The sequence below is a fragment of the Tamandua tetradactyla genome (genome assembly GCF_023851605.1).
Source record: "Tamandua tetradactyla isolate mTamTet1 chromosome 15 unlocalized genomic scaffold, mTamTet1.pri SUPER_15_unloc_4, whole genome shotgun sequence".
NCBI classification, from domain to species: Eukaryota; Metazoa; Chordata; class Mammalia; order Pilosa; family Myrmecophagidae; genus Tamandua; species Tamandua tetradactyla.
Window position 1 is genome coordinate 660,050 of NW_027518247.1, and position 26,942 is coordinate 686,991.

At 38.1% G+C, this 26,942-nt stretch overlaps 1 pseudogene; it reads right to left on the reverse strand.

Annotated features, from left to right (window-relative positions):
- Positions 1-2,505: 2,505 nt before the first annotated feature.
- Positions 2,506-3,798, reverse strand: LOC143672811 (large ribosomal subunit protein uL30-like; annotated as a pseudogene).
- Between the last annotated feature and the right edge of the window lie 23,144 nt (positions 3,799-26,942).

The window sequence follows — 26,942 nt, forward strand, 5'->3', positions numbered from 1 at the left end:
AAATAAAGGAGGGAACAAACATTAAAATACATTGAGTGGATTGAAATACTAGTGATCAATGAAAGGGAGTTGTAAGGGGTATGGAAAAAAAAACAGGGGGAACAAAGGTTAAAATATATTGGAGGACGCACAGGTGGTTCAGTGTTGGAAGGTCACTTTTCATGCAGGAGACCTGGGCTCAATTCCCAGAACATGCACCACTCTCCTCCACCTGCAAATATATGCATATATACATACAAATCCTGATTACTAAAAATAGGTCCCCAGCTCAGGTGAACCTGGTCAAAGCAGAGGTCACTGATATTTGCCCTGGCACCAAGGGGGCAGGGCTGTCAGAAAAAGAATTAAAAAAGAAGCAGAGGATTTTATGGCTGTGTTTTTACAAGGGCTTGACTGCCTTTGGATACAACAGCAGGACTTCTCAGCCTGCAACAGCCCCAGGCATAGGCAGAAGCAAGCTTGTTTGAGATTTTGTCTGGAGCTTGTGCCTTCCCCAAGGGAAGGGTGAGGCCCAACTCAGAAAATGCTGAAATGAATGTCAAAGAACAGACAGACAAGAAATTCATCCAGCAAGAAAATACTATGTAAAGGATACAAAAACAATCTTTCAGAATAAATTAATTAGGGTGATTAAATGCCTAGACACCAGCAAAAAATACCAAATCACACTAAGAAAATGGTGAAATATATATATATATATATGGTAGATGGAAATACTAGTGGTCAATGAGGGTGAGAGATAAGGGGTATGGTATGTATGAATGTGTTTTTTTTTCTTTTTATACTATTTTTCTGGAGTGAAGCAAATGTTCTAAGAAATGATAATGGTGATGAATATCCAATTATGTGATGCTATTGTGAGCCACTGATTGCACACCAAGTACAAATGTTCATATGTTAAGATGTTCTTGTCTATATGTTATTTCATCCTGTCAATAAAAATAAAGAGTCAATAAAAATAAAGAGTAAACAACCTTAGATTCAAACACTTCAAATCTCCCCTCTCCACTCAAGCCCTCTGCCCCCTGCCATACAGGGAACTATCAGGAAAAAGAAAAAATCAGCATGCATAGATCATATTTTTACTTCAGCACTTTCTTAGCATTCACCTCCACCTTAGTTGAACAAACTGATACAAAGATAATTATAATCTGGTTTTGAAATGTCTGTTATTTGTTTAATAATAAGAAAAAGAGCAAAAACCAGGTCAATTACAAGTGATGAAACAAAAACAGAAATAAGCATTAAAGAGGCAGTCCAGGCATTCTTGGAAGAGGTGGCCAAGATGGCAGCTTAGCAAGGTGTGGGATTTTGTCTCACCAAATGTCCCACATGTTCATTCACATCATTGTATCCTGACACCATTGTTCCTTTTTGAAACAATACAACCTTCATTCATAAGTATACATCATCATTTACCAATCTAATTCTCCAACAGTGCATCCTTCAGCCACCTGCATTCATTGGGCATTATGTAGAGGGCCCAAGGTCCACAATCCATCAATATTCTCAATTTTAGATTATTTCATTGTTCCCAAGAGACAGAAAAGCAATAAGCACACCCTCACCAAATAAGAAATCTAATTCTCCTCTTAACTCTTATCCTTCACCCCATTATTTACCTCTGCTGTTGGTATGGTAGTGCTGATGGTTTCCTTTTGAACATAGCTCATAGCATGCAATAGTAGTTTTCCCCCTGTACCCTGGACTTAAACACTCTTTATACAAGAATCATATCACTGAAGTAATTCTTACAAGAACTCATTCATATTTCTAGTGTAAGTGAGCAGGACACGTAGGTGTATACAACCCATTTCAATCATGTTCATCTTCAGTATGGTGATATTATGTCTAGACCCACTGGAGAATCACCTTCACTCCTATCCCCTTACATTGTAGTTCAACCACATTACCTAATGGCTCACCTATCTCTAGCTTCTACGTAACTCTAAGTCCCCTATGTTCTGTATTATAGGCCTCTGATTATACTTTTATGCTGGTTATAAAAGTGAAATTTTACAGTATTTGTCTTTTTGTGTCTGGCTAATTTCACTCAGCATTGTGTCATCACTCATTGTAGAAGACACTCCCCTTTGTCTGATTACAAATGAAATCAGCTGTGTATGCAGCTGATGTGATCATGATCTAATTCTATGAAATATCCTCATTGCAACAGACACGCCAGCACTTGCCCAACCAGATAATCAGGTACCACAACTTGGCCAAGTTGACACATGTCCCTGACCATGACAATATGTTATTGTTCACAAAAAAAAGAAGGAAAAAACAGTTGATTGTGATGATAAAAAAAAGTATTTGAGCCCTTTAGCCTCCTATATTCTGGAGCAGCTAGCAGGAAAAATAGTAAAGGATTGTATGGTAGCCCATGACAAACTCTGGGATCTGTCCTGTAATAACTTGTTGAAGAGTGCTTTGAAAACTAACGCTTTTTTATTTCTTTGCTTTCTATAAATGTTATACTATACAAATGAAAAAAAAATTTTTTTAAAAAGGGTGGTCTTTCTTCATTCCACCTCTGAGATAAGATAAACTGAAGGGCCACAGGAAGTTGTTTGTTTCTGTGAAGGATTTTTGAACAGTATAGATCTCATGAGTCAGGTCCTCCATGCAGATGATGCCATATTTACCAAGAGATAATGCAATTAGTTATCTTTCAAGGCAATCTGATTTTTATTGATTTTTCCATAACCAAACTTATTGATCAGTTTATTCACTGACTTCAGGTTCAGGTACCCCCATGCAATAAATGGTTCCATAATTCTTAGCATGCTAATTGAGGCTTTAGCTTAACAAAGGTGCCAATAAAGATTTAGTGAATGCAAAAAAGCTTCAACACTTTCAGACCTTTGAGCTCACACCATTGATACCTGATTCTGATGACAAACACCAGTTTGGGTTCTGCAGCTACACAGAAGTTGCCAGCTATTCTTGCCATTCTAGCCATTCTAATCTCAGTTCTGTACATCTGCCTATATTCCTTGTGACAGTATTTAGCTTTTTCAAAAATAAGCTTCCTCCTTACCTATTTTACTTTGCAAACTGCTGGAATGCAACATAATAGAATTGGAATGGCTTTTAAAAATGAAATTTATTAAGTTGCAAGTTTACAGTTCTAAGGCCCTGAAAATATTCAATTGAGGCACCAAAATAAGGATACCTTCACTTAAGAAAGGCTGATGGGTTCAAAACACCTCTGTCAGCTGGAATGGCACATGTCAACATCTGCTAGCTTTGCTAGCTTTCTCTCCTGGCTTCTCATTTCACAAGAATTCCCTGGGGGTGTTCTCTTTCCCCATCTCCAAAGATCTCTGGCTGTGTGGCTCTCTTGCCTCTATTGATTCTAAAATTATTTTCAAAATAGTTTCCTCTTAAAGGGCTCCAGTAGGCAAACCCACCTTGAATGGGTGGAGACACATCTTCATGGTAACCATTTAATGAAAAATTACCATCAACAATTGGATGTGTCACATCTTCATGGAAACAATAAAAAAGATCTCACCCAGAAATATTGAATGAGGATTAAAGAACTCAGTTTTCCTGGGGTACACAGGAGATTCAAACAATCACATTGCCATGAATTTGCATGTCATCTTTGCACAGGGGCCATGCTAATCTTGTATGTGCTGCCAAAGTGGGTGCACCAGCACGTTGCCTTTTGAAACATCTTTTGGGCAAACTTCTTTCTCAAGCACTTGATCTTCAGTTCAGCAGAATACTTTGCTTTTTCTTAAGGGTTTCTAGTACAGTTGTAACCATCCTCTCTTTGATACCCTCCATGATTTCAGCCAGAAAAGAGCTGGATTTTGTTTTCTAACAGTTTCTTTAAATGAAATATTTTATCCATTTGAATATCTTGACAAGAAAACTGATTTGTTTGTTCTTGCTTTGTATTTAACAATCTCAGGCTTCTGTGCAGCTTTGTAATTTCTTTGATTTTGTATAGCAGTAATGGGTCTTTTTGAGAAACTTTCCAAGGGAAAAAAAATACATAATTTTATACAGAATTTCAAAGTGCCATAGTCTCTTAAACTCCATCCATGGATTCCGAAGGTTGGAGGATCTCTCAGACAGAGGCTCACTGTTCTAGATGTTACTTTTACATTTGAAAAGAAATACTTATCTACTATTTCTATAACTGTTATTTTAGAAATATAAGAATAGTATAATATTAGGAAACCTATCAATATAAATTTTAGTTTGTGTAAAAGACCTAGCTTATGACTTTATCTTTTCCTAAGAATTATTTGATATTTTTCATAACACTATAGCAATTATTTCATATTTTGTATGTAAAACATTTTAATGTTATTACAACCACTCTTAGAACAATACTTCACATTCTTGCCATCTTCAATTTATCATTTCACTGACTAGAGTAATATCTCATGTAATTACTTCAAGAAAGTCACTTCTATACCTTTACATATCAAAGAACATATCTGTTACCTTCACACATCCAATGTATAAGTATTCCAAAAATCTTGATCAGAAACCCATACTCTTCAAATTTCTGTAGATACTACTTCAGTTTTGCATTCAATGTTTATGAGACTCAATCTTGAAGTTACCTCAATTAATTCATTAAATAAATTTAAAATGCACAAATTATGTGTCATGCAATCTGTCAGATGCTAAGGATAAAACAAAGAAGAAAAAGAAAACAACAGCCCTTTCCTCAAGGAATTTATATTTCAGTTAAGGAAGATAAAAAAATAAGGATTGTGATAAATGTTATGAAGTCTGGTACATAAGAACACAATGAAGAACAGAAAAAGGGTATTTGACTTTTGTCTATGCAGCTGCTAACAGAATCCTCCTTTCACATCTTAATCATAAAGGCTAGTTAGTCAATGTAAATCTACACTGCTAGTTCAGGTATACAACAGCATAAAGAAGCAGAAAAGGAGCCAGCAGAAAAATGTCATCTCTCTACCATTTCCCCCTATGTTTGGCAAATTGACTGCAGTAGAAGCTAGTTTTCTCTAGTCATCTAATTTTCTAGATGCCAAATAAAAAATACTAGAGGGTATATCTTACCTCATTTGTGGTGTACAAGGTGCCACATCATAGAGAAAGGGATTCAAACTGCTCCTAGAATGTCTATTCAAAGTAGGTGATAGTGGCACTTCAACTTGCAGCCAGAGATAGGACATTTCTCAGAAGGGAGGAGTAGAGAGTTGACTCCCTTGTGTAATCTATTCACATCTTCATCATATATAACAAAATCCTCTCTTTTTTCTGTGAACATGCTCCATTTTCCTAGATTTCAGATTTGGTACAGATCTTCCCCTATTTTTAAAGTCTCTTGGGAAGATGGAATTAGATCATTGTTTCCACTATCTTAAACATAAGTCTTAGACAAAATCTTAGACTCTTAAACCTTCTAAAGCAGGTTTCTAAATAACCCATTTTGATACTGTTTTGACTGAACTTGTACTTTTAGAATTAAATAACTTAAAAATAAATCATGACAAAAAAGAGGTCACGGAGCCAGGCATACTTGTGTTAGACATCAGCTTGACACTTACAAAATATGCACCATTGGTGGTTCATGCAAGATTTTATTTACAGGAGCTCCAGGGCTCAGTCTTCCTACCAAAACAACTATTAAACAGGCAGGAACTGTCTGAAACAACTATTTTGAAACTCCTGAGGCCAGAAGAACATGTTCAGCATCTGGGGAAAAAGAAGAGACTGACAAAATACAGTAAAGAACTACAAATTGCTCTCTCCATGTGGTCATGATTGGCATCCCTCTCCCACTCTCACTGCAGGCCATAGCAGGGTCCAGCCCCTGGTTAGCTGCTGCTAAAAGAAAGGGACATAAAAATCTTCTTCTCCAAGAACAGGGGTGTGTACAGTAGATCACTGATCTCAGCTGTTGACTAGTGAATTTGGGTCACTGAGTCCTGGCTCTAGGGCAATGACTGTTTCAACCTGCCATGGACAAATATAGGAGCAGCCACTGTTTCAACCCTCCCTGGACAAGGGCAAAGGCAGGGGAGAGTTAAAGACTCAGGGGCTCCCCTATGGTTGCAGGGAAAGTTAGCTGAAAGGCTGAATTTTCTGGGCAGGCCAGGAAAGGTCAACTTTAAAGAGCCAGCAGAGAAGTTTTTGGCACCCCTCTGGACCCCCTTCTCAGAGCACTTTGGAGCTAGCCTGCACCCCCATTGTGGGCCCTTGACACTATTTTGGCTGGGAAAGATCGAATTGGAAAATTACCCCCCCCCACACACAGAGGGGGATCCTCCTCCCAGAATTTGCCCTTCTGGCAAAAACATTATGAGACAATGAAATGAGGGTAAAAAACTATAGCAACAGATGGTCTGGGACAAAGTTCTGCCAGCTTCAGATACCTGGGAGAGGGAGGTTTGTTTCTTGGGAAACAGAGGGGATGACCAAACTCCTACAGACAAGGAAACTCCAAAACAACTAACAAGGAAAAGCTCAGGACAAGACAGAGGCTGAGAAAGACAGGGAAAACCTGCACACCATTTGCCTTGGGCAGACCTTTCTGATAGGAGACTGATGCTCAACAAAACTCTGTCTTATCACCAGATAGTTACAAAACCAGAAAATAGACATCCCATGGAGTAAATCCCAGAGTTAATATTTTTTTAAAAAAATATTAAAATGTTCAGTGTACAACAAAAGAGTACAAGACAAGCAAATAGGAAATGATGCCCCATCCAAAGGAAGAGGACAAAAATACAGAAAATATTTCAAAGAAGACAAGAATATAGATATACCGAACAAAGCCTTTTTTAAAATGATCTTAAAAATGCCTAAGGAGATGAAAGAATGTACAGGGAAAGAATTAAAGGCTATCAGGAAAACAATGAGTGGACAATATGAAAGTCTAAGTAAAGAGATATAAATGTTTAAAAAGGAGCCAAACAGAACTGCTGGAGTTGAAAAACACAACAGAAATGAAAAATGCCCAGGAGACTTTCAAGAGCATAATGGAGTTGGCAGAAGAAGGAATCTGTGAACTTAAAGACAAGATACTTGAAATGAGTTAGGGTGAGGAGCAAAAAGAAAAAAGAAATATTAAAAGTGAAAATATCCTGGACAGTTATGGGACACCATTAATCACATCAATATATACATTTGGAGTTCCAGAAGGAGAAGAAAAATAAAAAGGGGCAGAAAGAGTAGTCAAAGAAATAATGACAGAGAACTTCCCAAACTTAGCAAAAGATGTAAACATACACATCCAATAAATTCAGAAAACACCAAACAGGGAAAATATGAACAAACATATACTGTCACATATTGATTACACTATCAAATGCAAAAGACAAAGAGTTCTGAAAGCTGTGAGAGAAGAGTAACATGTGAGGTAAAGAAAGCAGTTGGTTGAAATATTTAAAGTGCTGAAGGAAAACAACTCTCAGATAAGAATTCTATATCTAGTGAGATTCTTTTTCAAAAATGAGGCAAGATTAAGACATTCTCAGATAAATAATTCATCTCCACTAGAATGGAGGAACTGCCCTATAAGCAATGCTAAAGGGCATTCAGACTGAAATGAAAGGACACTGCTGAGTGGTTTATAGCAGCATAGAAAAATAAAGAAGTTTCTCCTCCTTTGGAGATTTCAGGTGCTCAAAAAAAATCGTAATAGTGCATCTTATGATATCTATCATTGATAAATGTATTTCGAGGATAATAAAACTAATTATAATTACTTGAAAAGTGTTTAAATAACATTTCAAATAATTTATTTTCACATATAAATAAAAGACTTGCAAAGATGTGATCAACTGATAAGAAAATATTGCAGAAATTCCATTTATAGCCTAGATTACCTTCTCTGTCCTATTTTACTAGATCTTATTAAATAAATTCCTTTTCCCCACATTAAGTTTAAAGTTTTACTTCTTTTTACTATACATCTACACTATTTTACAAAAAATGCAAAAGTCAACCCCTGAAAATCTTATTTTCATTCAAATAACTCATATGCAATTTTTTGAAAGGTGTAAGCCATGTTTTCAATGATTGGGGTTGTTTTTGTAATTTTTATGAATAAAACCAATCACCAAAGAACACGAACATTCTTAATGTATGAACATTCATTCCATCCTTGGTGTCCAATCAGTGGCTCACAATATCATCACATAGTTGTATGTTCATCACCATGATCATTTTTCAGAATATTTACCTCACTCCAGAAAAAGAAATAAGAAGAAAAAAGAAAAAACTCATACATACTGAAAAAAAACACAATGTTCACTTAAAAAGCTACAAATTTAATTTTTAAAAATTACAAATTACAAAAAAGTTTTGTAAAAAGCTACAAATATAATTGCCTAAACATTTAATGTAATACTCTGGAAATCTATAAAAACTATCAGAAAATGTTTCCTTGGTGATACATATATTTATCCACAACTCACATTCACATATATGCAACATATTCAACATTATTTCCCTTAATTACTATACCTCAATTTCTTATATCTAAAGACATATTTATTAATTAAAATATTTGTGAGAGTTTTATGATGTTCATTAAAGTCTTTTTTTTCTCTAAGGTGTTATACAAAAGTAAAAAAGTCAAGAGAGTGTGCACAAGTCCAGGCCAGCTGTTACCATGTGGTCCTACCTCCAGGGGGTAAACTGTAGAGTTGGGCCACAGGGCTAGTTACAGGAATGACTGGCAACTGGAAAAGAAAAGAAATTTACATTGGGAGTAGTAGGCAATTTTTAGGGAAACACTTCCTCATTATCAAACTGGAGGTGTTGACAAGAGCATAAAGGGTCCAGACTACCATGCATTCCTGTTTTTTAAGGAAAAAAGAAAGAAATGTGCCTTTGGTGAATTAACTAAACCAATTTTACATTACTGCAGAAAGTAACACATTAATAATTTTCTAAAGACAAGTATTACAAAAAACAATGTCTGAGTACAACCATAAAAATAGTTTTAGGAAATATCATTTTGCAAATAGAAAACTCATGTGACAAATTTAGTAGTACCTTTCCTTAAATATTTTAACTAAGCAGAAATCAGTACAATCATTGGTACCAAAAGTCATCAAAGTACTATCTATGAGTGACTTAGAGGGACTAAGAAAGCCAAGAGCATAGAAATTTAAGGGAAGAGGGAAAAAAATTAAAAAGTAAAAAAAGAAATATGAAATTTAAAAAGAGGTAAGAAATGAAAAGAAACAGAGATGCCATGCATTTGGCTCAGCCTTTCTTAAAACTGTATCAGTTATTATACAGAAATATCTCTTAAGGATTGAGAAAACCTTCTTGACCAAAAGGGGGAAGAGTGAAATGAGACAAAGTGTCAATGGCTGAGAGATTTCAAACAGAGATGAGAGGTTATCCTGGAGGTTATTCTTATGCATTAAGTAGATATCAACTTGTTATTCAAGATGTAGTGGAGAGGTTGGAGGGAACTGCCTGAAAATGTAGAGCTGTGTTCCAGTAGCCATGTTTCTTGATGATGATTGAATAATGATATAGCTTTGACAATGAGACAGTGTGATTGTGAAAACCTTGTGTCTGATGCTCCTTTTATCTACCATGCCAACAGACAAGTAGAACATATGGAATAAAAATTAAAAATGCTGGGAACAAATGTTAAAATAAATTTAGTTTGAAATGTTAGTGATAAATGAAACTGAGGAGTAAAGGATAAATATATCCCTTTGGATATATTTATGTATCACCATGGATAAATATGTCGATAAATATATGTATCACCATGGAAACACATAATCTTTTTTTCTGTTATTTTATTTCTTTTTCTATTGTCTTTTTATTTCTTTTCCTGAATTGATGCAAATGTTCTAAGAAATGATGAATATGCACTTATGTGATGATATTGAGAATTACTGATTATATATGTAGAATGGAATGATATGTTAATGTTTTTGTTTGTTCTTAATTTTTTTAATTAATAAATAAGAAATTTAAAAAATAAATTAAAAAAAAATTTCTTAAGCTAGTTGGCAATGCTATAAAATAATAACCTGCCGGGATAGCTTCAGCTGGGCTGCTTCACGGCCAGAACCCTGGGTGAGAGGGGGCGAGCTCGCTGGGTGTAAACCTGAGGTAAGCGGAACCTAGCCGTCTCAGCTAGGGGACTGAAGGACTTGAGCCAAAGGCCAATTAATCAGCACAAAGTTTCTTTATTGTTACATGGTATAAGCTATAAGTACTGAGGGGGCTCAAGTGCACAAAAGACCACGAGGCTCCCGGGAGCTCACGTTATATACAGTACACAGGGGGAGGAGTAGGGGAGAGGGTAGGGGGTTCGGAGAGCCAATTACACAAGCTAAAATGTAGTTGCTAGGCAAGGGCGGCAGAAGAGGGCTAGAGGCAAGGACAGAATAACAGGAAGGCTTGTGGTTTTGAGATAAGCTACTGAGATGGGAGGTTTACGACGAGAGGGGGAAGGGAGAACAGTGAGTTAGGCTACAGACATGAGAGACAGGGAGAGAATACGGAAATGATTAAAAAGATTTTTAAAGTATGGCTAGGCTCCAATCCCTGAGAAATATGCCACAATTCCTCTCCTTTTTCTTTTAAAGGCTCACCTGTGTGACAGGTGGTGGGCATTAACCTTTGCTGGGAGGGGTAGGGATGAGATTCCCCTTGCACGTGAGGCTCAGAGTTTCAGGGGAAGGGTATGTGCTGAGCCGACCCTTATGCAAATCTCATGTGCCCCAGAAGAGCCAGAGGAGGCCTGCTTGAGTGGCCCGTCTTCTGCGATCACTTTGTGTCACACCCAGCGGTACCCATCTGGTAGCCAGCCGGCCCCAGATGCACGTGCTCTGGTAACGTGCAGCCCCCGTAGGGGAATATACAGGACAGAGGAGTGACAGAGGCACACAGCTTGCTGGGCCAGTGTTACAGCGGTATGGGGCAGGCTCCTCAAGGTGATCAGTCTTGAGGGCAAGACCCAGGCCCCAGGGTGATCAGTCCTGGGGGTGAGCGACACTAGCCAGCTAAACTTGCGTTTGCCGATGATTGTTTGTATCGGCAAAGGGATTTTGGAGCTTAAGAGCAGCTAGGATTAGGAGTTGAGTTTGTCGTTTATGGTGAGGTATTTTTGAGAAAAGGCACTAGAATAGGAAGAAGATGCAGATGAGGATTATTAGTATAATGCTGTAGAAGATAAGATTAGAGAGTTGACAGAAGGAAGAAACTTGCGGAGGAGGTCTGTAAGGATAGAGCTAGAGAGTTTGGGTACAGATAAGCTTTTTATGCTTAGAAGTTGCGTTAGTAGGTCGTGCGCCTAGTTCCAGAGGGATTTATTATAGGCAGAGAATGTCCACTCACGCAGGGTGAGACGGGGCTAAGAGGTATAGACGAGGATAGGTGTGATACCGAGGCGGGAGAAGGGGTAACGTCCATCAAAAGTAGAGGCGGCTGCTTCATACAGTGCTTTGGCATATAAAGCTAGTAAGTCTATTTATTGCTGCAGGGCAGATATGGCCTGGGGAGTAAGGGTGTTGAGTCCGGTTTGCACAGCACTTCAGCGGTGGTAGATGTTTGGGTGAGGGCGACGGCTGCGGTGACGGCTGCTGCTACAGAGGCGATGATGGCTGCAGAGATGGCGGCGGTGATTCTGAAGTCTCGCTTCGCGTGTGGGCTGAGCTGAGTGACGGAGCTGTCCATGGGCAGTGCAGGAGCGACCCACGTGGTCGCGTTGAGCGGGATCTACAGGAGTCTAGGTTGAAGTACTATGAAAACTACTGAGAAAGAGGTATTAAGGTAGTTAAGTAGGTGACATGTGTTAGGGTGACTATAGTTTGAGCAGGTAAAGAAATAGAATGGAGGACTTAAAAAGACCGTGGAAGTGAGGTTTCACCACCTAAAACATTAAATGCATAGTAGTCCGGACCGGTAACCCTGTTACCCTCAGTTGGGGGCTGCTGGGTGCTGTTGAAGGTGACCAGGCGTCATTGGGATTCGGTTGCTCCGAGGAAGGGGCGTAGGTCTAGGAAGCTGAGGTTTCCACAGAGAGAGAGGTGGGTGAAACTGCTGGTACCATTAAGAAAGGGGGGGTTATAGGGAATGAAGAAGTTATATTTGGAGGAGTTGTGAGTTTGAGGGGGAGAATGACACGGAAGCCACGGGATTTCTGTAAAGGAAGTCGAGGGTGTAAAGCTGCCAGGCGAGCAGAGGGGAACTGGGGGCCGCACCGGCGGGTGCGGGCAAGTTCGGTTATATCCGGGTACAGTTCCTCTAGCTGGCCAAGGTCCTGTGAAAAGGAGGGCTTTTGGCTTGTTCTCGCGGAGTATACCGGTGCTTATGGTTCGGGAGTAGATAAAGTGGATGCAATTAGGCCATTGAGGAGAACACGGGAGCCTGTTTTCTGCTTGTCCTGAAAGATTAGCGAACGTGAGGTTTAGTAGTTTGTTGTTTGGCTGGGAGACTTCGGGGATGGCTTGCATTGACGAATTCTGCAAAAAGGTAAGGTTAATCATTAGGGCTTCAGGAGGGGGGGAGAAATTGGGGAATGATGATAGGTTGAGAGACGCACTAGCGGGGAGGACATTGGGATCGCATGGGAGATCTAGTAAGCAATCATTAACAAAAGGTTGTGGGAATGTGGCGGAATTAGGAGTGAGAAACAGTAATCCTGGGGGATATTAAATTGCGGCCCACACTTCGCTTTCAGGAGGTTTTGCAGAAGTGGCTGTGGAGAAAATTAGAAGTGTTACAGGGAGGAGTCGCCAGGTGGGAATTCCGGAGGGGTGTGCTAGGGAGAACATTTTTACTGGAAATAATAAGCAGGTTAGCACCTAGAGGAAGAAAATGAGCAGGTTAAAACACGAGGATGCACAGGAAAATTATGGCACGTAGGATTCTTTCGAAGAGGCTCTAATTCTTTGGAGCGACTATTGCTGGGTAGCGTAGGGACCGGTAAGCCCATCCTTTTTGCCTGCTTTGCGCAGTCACTTTATATCTTCCTCACTGTGGGGAACTCACGGGAATGGGCACTGCGGGGATGGGGTGAGATTAATGGGGAAGAGCACTGCCTGTGTCGGCGGCAGCGGTCGGACCAGGGGCTAGAGCTGCCCTGGACCCGAGGGGGGGTTGCCGCGTGTGGGATTGTAACAGGGCGGCTGGGGTAAACGAGATGGCGATAGCTCTGTGCACGGCCCTGCGTAAGATGATGGCGGGGGTGCGTAAAACTGCGGCTGCGCTTTCGGGAAGAAGGGGTTGGTGTTGCTAAGGGAAGGATGATAGGCAGCCGGGGGAGAGCCGGAGGGTAGGACGTCCCGCCTCCACTTCCTTCGGGAGGGCGGGATAAAGGCTACGGCCCTTTTCCGGTTTGGATGATGGGGAAGAAGGCGGAAGGGTGGAGTTAGTTTTTCCGCCCTGAGGCTCTCCGCCATAGTCCTGTAGGGGCAGGTGCCTTTCGAGGCGTTCCTCAAGCTGTTCGAGGAGGGACTCAGCATCGGAGTCGGGCTCCGACTTAGAGCCGGACTGCGTCTCTGCAGCAGCTGCTGTAGTGACGCTTTTAGTTGGTTTCGGCCGGCCATCAGTGGGGGGCAAGGAGCCTTGAAGGCAAGAGCGGATGGTGATGAGTGTGGGGAGAAGCCCCGGAGGAAAATGCTTGCCTTCATGCTCCATTTCGTCTGTGACCCTGGCAATGAGTTGATTGTAGGTAGCTGGAGTCCAAAGCGGGCTCGTTAGCAGCCAGGGGTTAAACGGCAGCAAAAGGTCCCAATAAACTTGCAGCTGCCGGGCTGAAACTTTACACCTATGGGTATCTAGCAGAGCGGCCAGCGCTCTCACTTGGGGGACCTGGCTTTTAGAAAGAGATGAACCCATTTTGAATTTAGGAGGACTACTCTGCGTGAATAAGATGAATCCTAGGACGGCGTTTATTTCGCGAGAGAGTCTGGGGGCTTACCTTGGTTCGGAGAGGTCCTAGGAGGGTCTCCAGGGGTCTGCCGGGGGCTGGTTGAAGAGGGTCCCTGTTCGGGCGCCAATTGCCAGGATAGCTTCAGCCGGGCTGCTTCACGGCCAGAACCCTGGGTGAGAGGGGGCGAGCTCGCTGGGTGTAAACCTGAGGTAAGCGGAACCTAGCCGTCTCAGCTAGGGGACTGAAGGACTTGAGCCAAAGGCCAATTAATCAGCACAAAGCTTCTTTATTGTTACATGGTATAAGCTATAAGTACTGAGGGGGCTCAAGTGCACAAAAGACCACGAGGCTCCCGGGAGCTCAGGTTATATACAGTACACAGGGGGAGGAGTAGGGGAGAGGGTAGGGGGTTCGGAGAGCCAATTACACAAGCTAAAATGTAGTTGCTAGGCAAGGGCGGCAGAAGAGGGCTAGAGGCAAGGACAGAATAACAGGAAGGCTTGTGGTTTTGAGATAAGCTACTGAGATGGGAGGTTTACGACGAGAGGGGGAAGGGAGAACAGTGAGTTAGGCTACAGACATGAGAGACAGGGAGAGAATACGGAAATGATTAAAAAGATTTTTTAAGTATGGCTAGGCTCCAATCCCTGAGAAATATGCCACAATAACCTGAATATTTTCATTTAATATTTTAAGAGATTGATTTGTTATCCTGATATTTTATCATGAGAAGGGTTAAGATGAAGATGGAATTTAAAACTATGTCATGTAATGATATTAATATTATGAACAATTGATACTTTGATAGTATTTTGATACAATGTAAAGTTCTCAATGCATATTTTTACATCTAAGTTATCACAATAGATGAAAACTTCAGGTTCAGAAATGTCAAGTGGCATAAACAAGGTCACCTATCAAGGATTTAAACCCAGAGTCTTTGGCTTCACATACCATGCTCTTCCCCATAGAGCAAATAACCATCCCAGCCCATAACAAATAACAAAACGAAAGAATAACAAAAGGAAATGCAGATGATTAACCTAGACAAAGAAACCAGGGTAACCATGAAATGTATATTCAGATATCTTAACTACCATCACAAAGAAAGAGATTATGTATGTATGTATTAGACGAAGACATAAAGAGGTTAAATGACTAAAAATCTCAAAAAGACAGATTTCTAAGAATTACAGCCTTATAAAAGAAAAAAATTTGGTGGGCCGCGGTGGCTCAGCGGGCAAGAGTGCTTGCCTGCCGTGCCGGAGGACCTCGGTTCGATTCCCGGCCCCAGCCCATGTAAAAAACAAACAAACAAACAAAATATAATAAAACAAGAAAATGTTTAAAGATGTTTCCCTTTCTTCCTTCCATCCTTCCTTCCTTCTCTGTCTTTCCTTCCCTTCCTCCCTCTCTCAAAAAAAAAAAAAAAAAAAAAAAAAAGAAAAAAGAAAAAAATTTGCATAAGAACATCTCCCATTCTGCATAGCTGATGGTCTTCTAAAGATGCTAGAAAAAAATCACGCTGAGGAGATTGTCAAGAGTGTTGATGCTTAAGATGGCAGAACAAGAATTTTCAACTCCAGGTTTCATTTTTTTATCTTCTCTACTCAAAAAAGGCTCTATCCAATAAGAAGACATAAAAACACTTACAGATAACAAAGAGAGTCCTCGGAGCTTTAACCAGCCGGGGCTCATCTCCCCAGGGGACGTCTCACCCTGGTTTGAGGCCCTTCAGGTCCTGGACTTAAATTTGGGAGGGAAACATGAAGCAGGGGGTCCCCACAACTTTTTGCACCCCAGGAAAGGGTGTGAGGCTGTGGGCGTCCCCGTTCACCTCAGCTCTTGGAAGAAAACCTAACATGAATTAACGATTTTTGGAGAGTAATTAACAGAAGGCTCTCTCGGAATGGTGAGAACCAGCAGCAGGGCTAGGAGGAAGGGACTTTCAACTTTAATATCCTTACAAATCTATAATATCCTTATGAAACTTTAATATCCTTATGAACAAAAGGCACTCATAGCATCAAGATGCACCATGGGTGGCAGGGCCTGCATGACCACCAGAAGCCAAACCTCAGAGAGGGCTAGGTGTTGTCCAGTTGGAAAACAGCATAAAAAACAAATGAAACAGTTATTTCCATGGTGTAAACTATAGAAAATGGCAACATTGGTGAGGCTTCATAATCTTGAATTGGAGCAGTCAATCGTAGGATGGGCTTTGCCACAACCTTGGTCCCTGATAGGGAGTCAGGCTGTAGAAAAGGAGAGGGGAAGGCAAGGCCTCCTGAAGTGACCCTGCCACCTTGCTCAGTAGCCAGGACCAGCACTCCACCCACACGAGGTTAAAGCATGCCTCTGGGGACACCACCCACTATCACAGCAGCTCAAAGGGATTCCTCCCCGGCCTACTCACAGGCCAGCAGCTGGACACCTCAGCAGCAGCTGCCAGCACCCCAGTAAAGGCTGCTAGGTTGCAGCCCTTGGTTTCTTTTCCAATTTCCCTTGGAGTCCAACTCAGCTGCTCCAGACTCAGGTTCTGGCTGGAACCCTGTTTCACAAAGCTGGTTCCAAAATCCAGCCTGCAACATTTCACTTGCTGTTCTAGTTTGCTAACTGCTGGAATGCAATATACCAGAAACAGAATGGCTTTTAAAAAGGGGAGCTTAATAAGTTGCTACCATACACCTCTAAGGCTGAGAAAATGTCCCAATTAAAACAAGTCTACAGAAATGTCCAATCTAAGGCATCCAGGGAGAGATACCTTGGTTCAAGAAGGCTGATGAATTTCAGGTTTTCTCTTCAAGTGGAAGGGCACATGGTGAACATAGAGTTTCTACCTCATCTGGAAAGGCCCATGATGAACATGGTCAGGGTTTATCTCTCATCTGGAAGGGTACATGGCAAACATGGCATCATCTGCTAGCTTCTTCTCCTGGATTCCTGTTTCACAAAGCTCCCTGAGAGGCATTTTCCTTCTTCATCTCCAAAGGCCACTGGCTGATGGACTCTGCTTCTTGTGGCTGCATCATTCTGTTTGCTCTCTCTGAATCACCTTCATTCTCCAAAATGTGTCCTCTTTGATAGGACTTCAGAAATTAATCAAAACCCACCCAAATTAAAAAAAATTAAAGAGGAAGGAAAGCTGCCTAACTCATTCTATGAAGCCAACATCACCCTCATACCAAAGCCAGACAAAGATATTACAAAAAAAGAAAACTACAGACCCATCTCTCTAATAAATACAGATGCAAAAATCCTCAACAGAATCCTAGCAAATCGAATCCAGGAACACATTAAAAGAATTATACATCATGACCAAGTAGGGTTCATCCCAGGTATGTGAGCCTGGTTCAACATAAGAAAATCAAGTAATGTAATACACCATATCAACAAATCAAAGCAGAAAAACCACATGATCATCTAGATTGATGCAGAAAAGGCACTTGACAAAATTCAACATCCTTCTCTGTTGAAAACACTTCAAAGGATAGGAATAGAAGGGAACTTCCTCAACATGATAAAGGGAATGTATGAAAAACCCACAGCTAACATCATCCTCAATGGAAAAAAACTGAAAACCTTCCCCCTAAGATCAGGAAGAAGACAAGGATGTCCACTATCACCACTGTTATTCAACACTGTGTTGGAAGTTCTAGCTAGAGCAATTTAGCAAGAAAAAGAAATACAAGGCATCAAAATTGGAAAGGAAGAAGTAAAACTCTCACTGTTTGCAGACAATATGGTACTAATATATTGAAACCCCGAAATATCCATAGTAAAACTATTAGAGCTAATAAAGGAGTACAGCAACGTGGCAGGTTTCAAGATCAACACTCAAAAATCTGTAGTGCATCTATATATTTTGCCTAGTGCATTTCCTAATATAACTTATGTAGATAGCTTAATTGAACACCATAAGTACATGGAACCTTGAGTAGGACATGAGATTTTGTTCGTTTGTCCAGAGTGATGCCTCGATACATCCCAGAGTGATTTGATCAGTGAATAAAACAGTATTTGTAAAGTCCCCATCAGGGAATAGTGAGAACGGGGGAAACTTCAACCTCCCGAAGTTGAATTCTTGATATTCTCACAAGCAATGTGGACAACCAAAGCTATAGACCAAGCACCCAGTCTTGGGGGTTGTTCATATGAAACTTAACCCCACAAAGGATCGGTCAAGTCTACTTAAAATTTAGACTTAAGAGTCATCCCCAAGTGAGCCTCTTTTATTGCTCAGATGTGGCCTCTCTCTCCAGCCAAGATGACAAGAAGTCTCACCACCCTCCCCCTCTCTGCGTGGGACATGACTCCCAGGGGTGTGGACCTTCCTGGCAATGTGGGACAGAAATCCAAGAGTGAGCTGAGACTCAGCATCAAGGGACTGAGAAAAACCCTAGAATGAGCTGATAATTAACCTCAAGGGATTGAGAGAACCTTCTCAATCAAAGGGGTAGAGTGAAATGAGACTAAGTGTCAATGGCTGAGTGATTCCAAACAGAGTCAAGAGGTTATCCTGGAGGTTATTCTTACGCATTAAATAGATATCACCTTGTTATTCAAGATGTAGTGGAGAGGCTAGAGGGAAGTGCCTGAAAATGTAGAGCTGTGTTCCAGTAGCCACGTTTCTTGATGATGATTGAACAATGATATAGCTTTCACAATGAGACTCTGTGAATGTGAAAACCTTGTGTCTGATGCTCCTTTTAGCTACTATATCAACAAAAGAGTAGAACATATGGAATAAAAATAAATAATAGGGGGAAAAAATATTAAAATAAATATAGTTTGAAATGCTAGTGGTAAACAAAAGCGAGGTGTAAGGGGTATGGTATGTATAATCTTTTTTTCTCTATTATCATTTTATTTCTTTTTCTGTTGTCTTTTTATTTCTTTTTCTAAATTTATGCAAATGTTCTAAAAAATGATGCACATGCAGCTATGTGATGATATTAAGAATTATTGATTGTATATGTATCATGGAATGCTATCTTAATATTTTGTTATTTTTTTTAATTAATTAAAAAAGTTAAAAAAAAAAACTTCATAGCAAGTGCCAAACTAATGTCACTATCCACAACACCACCCATGCCTCTAAAGAACAATATTTCTGGTGTAATGGAACCCTTACCTAGTGCCTTAACTCCACTGCCCTGGACCATGCTTTCTGGTAACTATTGTTCCTCAATTGACCCTCTATGGGGAGTCCGAACTAACTTCCCATCCTGGTAGGCATCATTCTGACTGCCTCAGTCACACTCTCAGCCACAGCAGGAGGGGTGCTGGGACACGATATTTTAACCTCTCAAAACTTTGAAACTCGACTACAGGTAGCCCTGGAATCAACATCAGAATCCGTCTCCTCTCTACAATGCCAACTCACCTCACTAGCCCAGGTAACTCTTCAAAATTGATGGGCCTTAGACCTGCTGACAGCTGTAAAAGGAGGAACGTGTATATTCCTTCAAGAGGAATGCTGCTATTATATCAATGAGTCAGTTCTGGTGGAACAAAATATTCAAACCCTAAACAAACTAAGAGACGATCTCTGCCACAGAAAACAAGGAACCAACTCTGCCTTAAGCTGGTTTTCTTCTCCTATGGTGACATGGCTCCTCCTGCTACTAGAACCAGTTATCCTAATATGTGTCTTTTTTCTCCTAGCTCCCTGCCTCCTCAACTTCCTTCATGCATGCATGAAGGAACTATCCCAGGTAACAGTCAACCAAATGCTCCTGCATCACTATCATCACCTGCCTTCCTCACCAGATTCCTACAGCCAGCCTCCCCACTCCCCTGACCATGACAGTTCCAGCCTATAACCCCATGCTGCCCCATTACAGCAGGAAGTAGTCAGAAAGATCTTGGCACCCTATTATCACAAAAAGGCTGGAATGTTAGGTCAGAGGAATGGGGAAAGGCACTGCAACTGGAGCTGCGGAGGCTGTGTCACCCCTCCCAACCTGACTTCAGGAACTGATGAACTGCCCCTTCCAGACGTTACCTGACCTCCATTCTTAAAAACTGCCCACGCTGAAGCCCACCCCCCACCATCTTGGGTTCGGTGAGCTCCACCCGGGAGCACAGAAATAACCCTCCCCCACTTTAAATTTCCTGGTGTATCTTTTTTCTTTCTCACCCTTTTGCCTCCTAAACCTTTCACCCCCCACAGAAGCATATTTTTAAAATTAGTAAATGAGAATGCTCCAAATGCCATGCTGCATTTTAAATATGCAATGTACTACTAAATCCTATTTTGCATTATTCAACTTTTGTCCTATTTAGTATCCTCATGAAACCATTTTAAGTATAAACTAGTCATTCTACCTGTCAGTTACTATTTTATCCTGATGGAGTAAACAGATATGTTTGCCTACCATCCTCCTTTAAAGAACAAAAGGAGTAAAAGGAAGACTACTATTTAAAATTGAAGAGAATGGATTTCAATCATCATAGATTAACTGATTTCTATAAAATACCTGAAATTGATAAGGGCTTTAGTTTTCATTAATTTAGAATGAATATGTCATCTGGGATCCCTGAAAATTAGTAAACTTTAGTAAAAGTTGTTTTAATCAAAATTAAAAATATATGAGTCTGTTAATTTAACAATTGATCTGTACACAATTTGAATGACAAAGTCATGGAACATCACAGTAAGGTTACAAATTAATTCAAATACTCTGATCTTGGTCTAAATTTATTACATCATATATAAAAATAAAGCTAGATTGCTAATCTGAATAGCACATTTCATTTCAAGGATAAAATTGTTAACTAAAAAGTTTGTTATATAATACTAATAGCTAAGGTGACTTTTTAAATATCATAAACCTTTACCAAATTAAGCATTTCCAGCTAGTTACAAAAACAATTCTGGTAATTTCAATTTAAGGACAAGCTGGTCTCAGCCTTGAGACAGTTTTGATGAACTACTTTTGGGGAAAAATTTTTAAGCTGTTAACACAAAGCTTTAAGATTAAAGTATTACTGTGGTTAAATAAAATATTAATTTCAATCAAACAATCATCCATGGGGGTAGTGCCTTTAATTTTAAAGCTACTTACTGGTACTGCTAATAAAAATTAATATTTAAAATAGAGATTCTGAGTATCTTGGAGAGAAAAAAGAACATGTGAATGTAAATGATTACTATTCAAAGACATCATATTAAGGTAAGACACTTTTTGTCCAACTCTTTGGCTTGAAAATAATGTTTTATTTTGTAAATGAGTTTATTAGATTGAAATTTACATTAATAGTAACTTTTTAAATAGGATAAATTTGCATTTACAGTAGAAAAATTTCTAATAAGAAGGATCTAAGTGAAAATCATATGTGGTATGTAAAATATTTAGCAAGAGGCAGTAGTTGCACAAGATATTCTTCATAGTAAAAGTTCTCAATATCATATTAGCTTCACTTTGAAGAATTACATTCATATAATATTTACATATTATTTTCTTCTACGAACAGGGCTTTAAGTTTATAAATATAATTTAAAAATGGAAAGTCAATGTACTTGAATAAATCATATAAGTATACTGAATAAATTATAGCTCAAGTAATAACATGACATTAGTTATAAAGAATATCAATGTTCTAGAAGATAAAATCAGTTTTTACATTAAAATATTATAAACCAGATTCATATTATTGGAAGTTTGGATGTATATTAAATCTATATTTCCAGTTTCTTTAATGTAATAGGTATAAAACTTGCAGATACAGAATCTAGTATTTCTAGTATTTAAAAACTTATTTGACTTTAGCAACGCAACAAGAGCATCTAAACAACCCTGTCAACACAACAAGAAAACACAAACAACAATAAAACTAGTAAAATTAATCTGCAATAGTAAATTCACACAATCTTTTCTGATAATTACTTTATTATCTATTCCAAAATATATCTTTGTTATTGTCAATTACTTATGGTGTTTCTCAATATGCATCTTCCATTCAGCTTCAAATCAAACGAGAAGTTTGAAATATTAAAAAAGCGTGAATTTTTTTAAAAGAAAATAATTAACAATGCCTATGTCTTTATATCAGTTAAGTGGGAATCAACTATTGTAACTGTATCTGAGAATGGCAGTTTTAACGTGAATTCAGTTCATAACTCCAAAATTCTACAGATATTTTCTTAGATTTCTCACTTTAGATGAGCTCTATCAAGCAAAAATACTCCTATTTAAGGTCATAAAAAATTTAAAATATTTTGAAAGTTGGAATTTTGGAGAGAAATATGAGCACTTAATATTTTTCAGCCATAAGGCACCAATGAGAATAGTGAGTCTAAATAATGTATCAAAAATTTACTGCCATTAGAGAACAGAGGAATAGCTCTAAAAATTGAAGGCATTACTAAAAAATACATGTCATGGTTAGGGACAGGTGTCAACTTGGCCAGGTTGTGGTACCTGTTCATCTGATTGGGCAAGCGCTGGCCTGTCTGTTGCAATGAGGACATTTCATAGGATTAGGTCATGATCACGTCAGCTACATCCACAGCTGATTCCATTTGTAATCAGCCAAAGGGGAGTGTCTTCTGCAATTAGTGATGCTAAATCCAATCATGGGAAGCCTTTTAAGGAGGACTCAGAGGAGACAGGTTGCATTCCTGCTTTGGCTGGTGAATCTCTCCTGTGGAGTTCGTCCAGGCCATCCATTGGAGTCATCGGCTTCGCAGCCTGCCCTGTGGATATTGGACTCTGTGTTCATACGGTCACGTGAGACACTTTCATAAATTTTATATTTGCAAGTGTTCCCTGTTGATTCTGTTTCTCTAGAGAACCCTAACTAATACAATACACAAAAAGACAAAAAAAGAAAGAAAAAATTTTTAAAAATAAAAAATAAGTTGAAGGCACTTATATTTTCTTGAACATAAAGACCAAGTTCCCCACAGTGAAACCAACAGTTATTACTCAACTTTAATTATATATAGCCATATTATAGTACCACTGTGAAAACTTGTAATTTAAATAGTTGTTTTTAAAAAATGAGTTACTGAAGAAATGGTACTTAATTTCAATAACTTTAGAAATATATAACTACATGCTACAGAATCTCTCATAAGATTTCAACAACTAAAATAATTAATTAATCTGAATTAAAAATAAGTATGCTGTATATAACTACATGCTACAGAATTTCTCATAAGATTTCAACTACTAAAATAACTAATTAATCTGAATTAAAAATAAGTATGCTGTCAAGCTTAAGCATTTCATTCATTATTAAACATTTGCTGAATGCCTATAAGATACCTACAGTAGCTGGTTCTTTGTGGATATAGCATTAGAGGGCAGAAAATTATCTTATCTACAGATAATTTTATAATCTAGATAATGTGATAAAATGTAAACACCTATGAAAAAACTATTCAACAAATGAAAACCAAACATGAAGCAATACAGTAAAAGTTGCATATATTAGTGGTAAAGAAGAAGTGCCTTTTTGGGGAGAGATTATCAGATTACTAAAAATGACAAGAGATCAAGATACAGATGTTTGAACAATGAATGGCTTATTAGTTTTAAAATAAAAATAAACTAAAAACTTAGTTTTTCTTTTTAACACAAAAACAGAAAGGACAATGAAGGAATGAGTTAGATAACCGATTTTTTTTTCAGAAATTTCAGACCCACTGATTTCTACCTGGTTTTCAATATCCCAAAATGGTACAATAGAAAGCTATTTCTTAAATACTTCTGAAATGTTTCATTTCCCCTAGGATCATTTTATATTGGTTTTGGTAATTGGTTACAATAAAGTGTTGTGAATATTAAGTAAGAGATCATGACCATTAAATGAAAGATAAATTATGAAGAACTTTAAGAACCATGGAGAGGAATGACATATAAACAGTAAATATACTTTTGGTACCAGCTAGGATTCATTCATTCACACCCACTGCTTGACTATACTAATACATTGCATTAATATAAGTATTGTGTGAGTTATAGGAATCATTTCATTAAATCCTCACAACAAATTCCTGATGTAGGTATTAATATTATTAACATTGTACATATAAGAAACCGGGGCATAATAGGTTAAGCAACTTGTTTGGTGGCATGAAAACTGTTAAGTGACAGAGCTAACATTCAAATCCAAGTCTGTGAAACTGAAAAGCACACTTTTTAAACCATGATGCTGCAGTGATTCTGTAAGTTTGTTGTACCAATTGTGATACAATCATTTTCCTTGTCCTGCATTTCACTGTGTGCTAAAGGATTGAGAAAGATCTTTGCTTTAGCAAATATGTTGAGCCACCCCACCAAATAATACTTGATAAATAATTATATGTGCAAGTAACATCTCATTTTCAAGAAGGGTACGATTTAAAATATTTTGGCCTTTATTAAGAGAGAGTGAAAAAACTGGAAATGCTCAGAATCCTGGTTTTTTTAGTGTAAAATTTAACCAAATAGTGGATGTGGAAGGGTTATTCTTTATAAAAGAATCACAGCTAGTAAGTGTAAAACAAGAAAATTAGGAAACTATTTTGTAACCCCAATTAAAATCATGGATCTAGCAAAGTCATGAATGACTACTAAATCACCAGGTGAAAAGTTGATGGAAACATTTATAACACACTGATCACCTCAACTCAATTATGTTAAGTAATCCAAAGTACTAAGTACCCTTTATGAAATATTTTTGACCAAAAAGAAAAAGATATCTCAAATCTAATCAACCCTATAGCTCTATGTATCATGAGAGATATACCCACATGTTAAACAACCCAAGGATAAAGTCTTCCTAGTCCAGAATGTGGGACATTCTACACACTACCCCAGACTTCTCAACAACAAACAAAACCAAATAGGGAAGATTGTTACTGATTTTAAAAGAACATAAGACATATCAATCTAATACAATTGACAGACCTCATGTGTATCCCAATTTGAATAAATCAACTGTTAAAAGATACTTCTTAAACAATCAGAAAATATTATATGACATTAAGGGATCACTAGTAATACTGTTGGGTATACAAATGATATTGTGCTAATATTAAAAAAAAGGGGGAGCTAAATCCTATAATGATCATACTGAAGAATTTACAGAGGGCTGACATTTGATTTTTAAAAACCATGTTATAAATACCCCAGAAAAAAAAGGAGGTAGCAATAAATGAAATAAAAATGGCAAAATGTTGATAAAATGGTTGATGGGTACATCAGGAGTCATTATACTAATCTCTTTACATTTTACATATGTTTGGAAGTTTCCTACATATTATGAAGAATAAAGTATGTACTTTGGATTCTAATTCAAACAAGCCAATTGTAAAAGGCCAGTTTTGAGACAAAAGGGGAAAACAATGTAAACTGGGTTTTACACTGTTTTAAAGATTAATAATTTGGGGGTATATATTATATAATTATGGTTATTTTAAGTCCTTATTAATTAGAACTAAATTCTAAACTATTTAAGACAGAATTGATAAAACATCTAGGAATTGCATGCAGAAAAAAAAATGAGGCAGAGGGGAAATCTAGGATTTGTTTTAAAATATCCAAGCAAAAACAAATAAACAGAAGTGTGGAAAGAGAATTAACGAGGCAAAAATGGGAGAATGTTTGTAATTGTGAATATAACACAAAAACTACAATAATTAAATTCAATATAATTATTTCATTTAATAAAATATTTACTCTACTTAACTCTATTATGTTTGAAAAATTCCATAAAAAATTACCTCCAATATGCCAGAAAAAAATATTAAATATAAGCAAATGATTGGAAACTGTTTTATTTTCTGAGATTAACACACTTATGAATATGTATATATATTAAAAGAAAAAAAAGAATGACATGATTTTGAGAAACGGATGTATACATTTTAAGACATATTTATCTAATCATGAGAATGAAGGAAGGAGCCATTAAAAGATTGCAAAACTGGGTGGGGAGCATAATAGGCACTCAATAAATGTTCTAAATGAATGATACTCTATAAATGATCCTTCTCTCTTTTTATTCACAGTATGTAGCAATGTTCAAAATCTAAAAATTTCTCTGAACACTATATTCAATTTCAGAATTTTCTAATTTTGATATACCTTTGAAGTTAAATTCTATGCTACAGAAAGTCATTATCACAATAAAATCACAAAAGTTAAGAGAGAACACCAGATACAATTTACTTCAGCCTGCTTGCTGTATATATCAAGATGAGCTCTATGAGATGAGGCACAGAATAATATAGGCTAAACCTCTATTTATAGTCAAAACATTTACTCACTTCATAAGACCTGAATTCTTCTTACTAAATTGTACAATGATTTTAAACATCAGTTCCACAACTCCATTTTTCCCTAAGGATATTGAATTCACAGCTGGTAGGGAAATGATGCAAATGATTAAAAACCTCGATAAGTAAATATCTGTATACTTGATATGCAATAAATGTCACTTGTAAAGTTTATTTTAGCTAATCACTCAAAGGGAGAAATTGTTATGGGAAGTTGCAGGAAAATTCTGAAACAAGTTATAAAACACAAAAAAGTTATAAAAAGGGCGGGCCGCGGTGGCTCAGCGGGCAAAGTGCTTGCCTGCTATGCCGGAGGACCTCGGTTCGATTCCCGGCCCCAGCCCATGTAACAAAAACGGAGAAACAGAATACAATAAAACAAGAAAATGTTTAAAGATGTTTCCCTTTCTTCCTTCCTTCCTTCCTTCTATCCTTCCTTCCTTCTCTCTGTCTTTCCTTTAAAAAAAAAAAAAAAAAAAGTTATAAAAAATAATTAAGTTGTCCTATTTGTTTATTTGATAAATTGAGTGAGCTCCACTAATACCAGACCAAGGGAATGCAGAGACAAAATAAACAAAGACAGTGTAGAACAGAATGACAGAAACAATAAAAAGATAATTACTAAATTACTTCCTATATAGATTAAGAGTTGTAGGCTATTAGCCTAAACCATCAAAGAGTCCTTAATACAGAGTAGGACAGAAAGCATTTTTTGGAGAAAATGATGCCTGGGTTCAGTGTGTAAAGTGAGTAGGAATTGGCTAGAACAGGGGCCGGAAGAGTTAAGGAGTAGATGTGGCTCTGGAATAT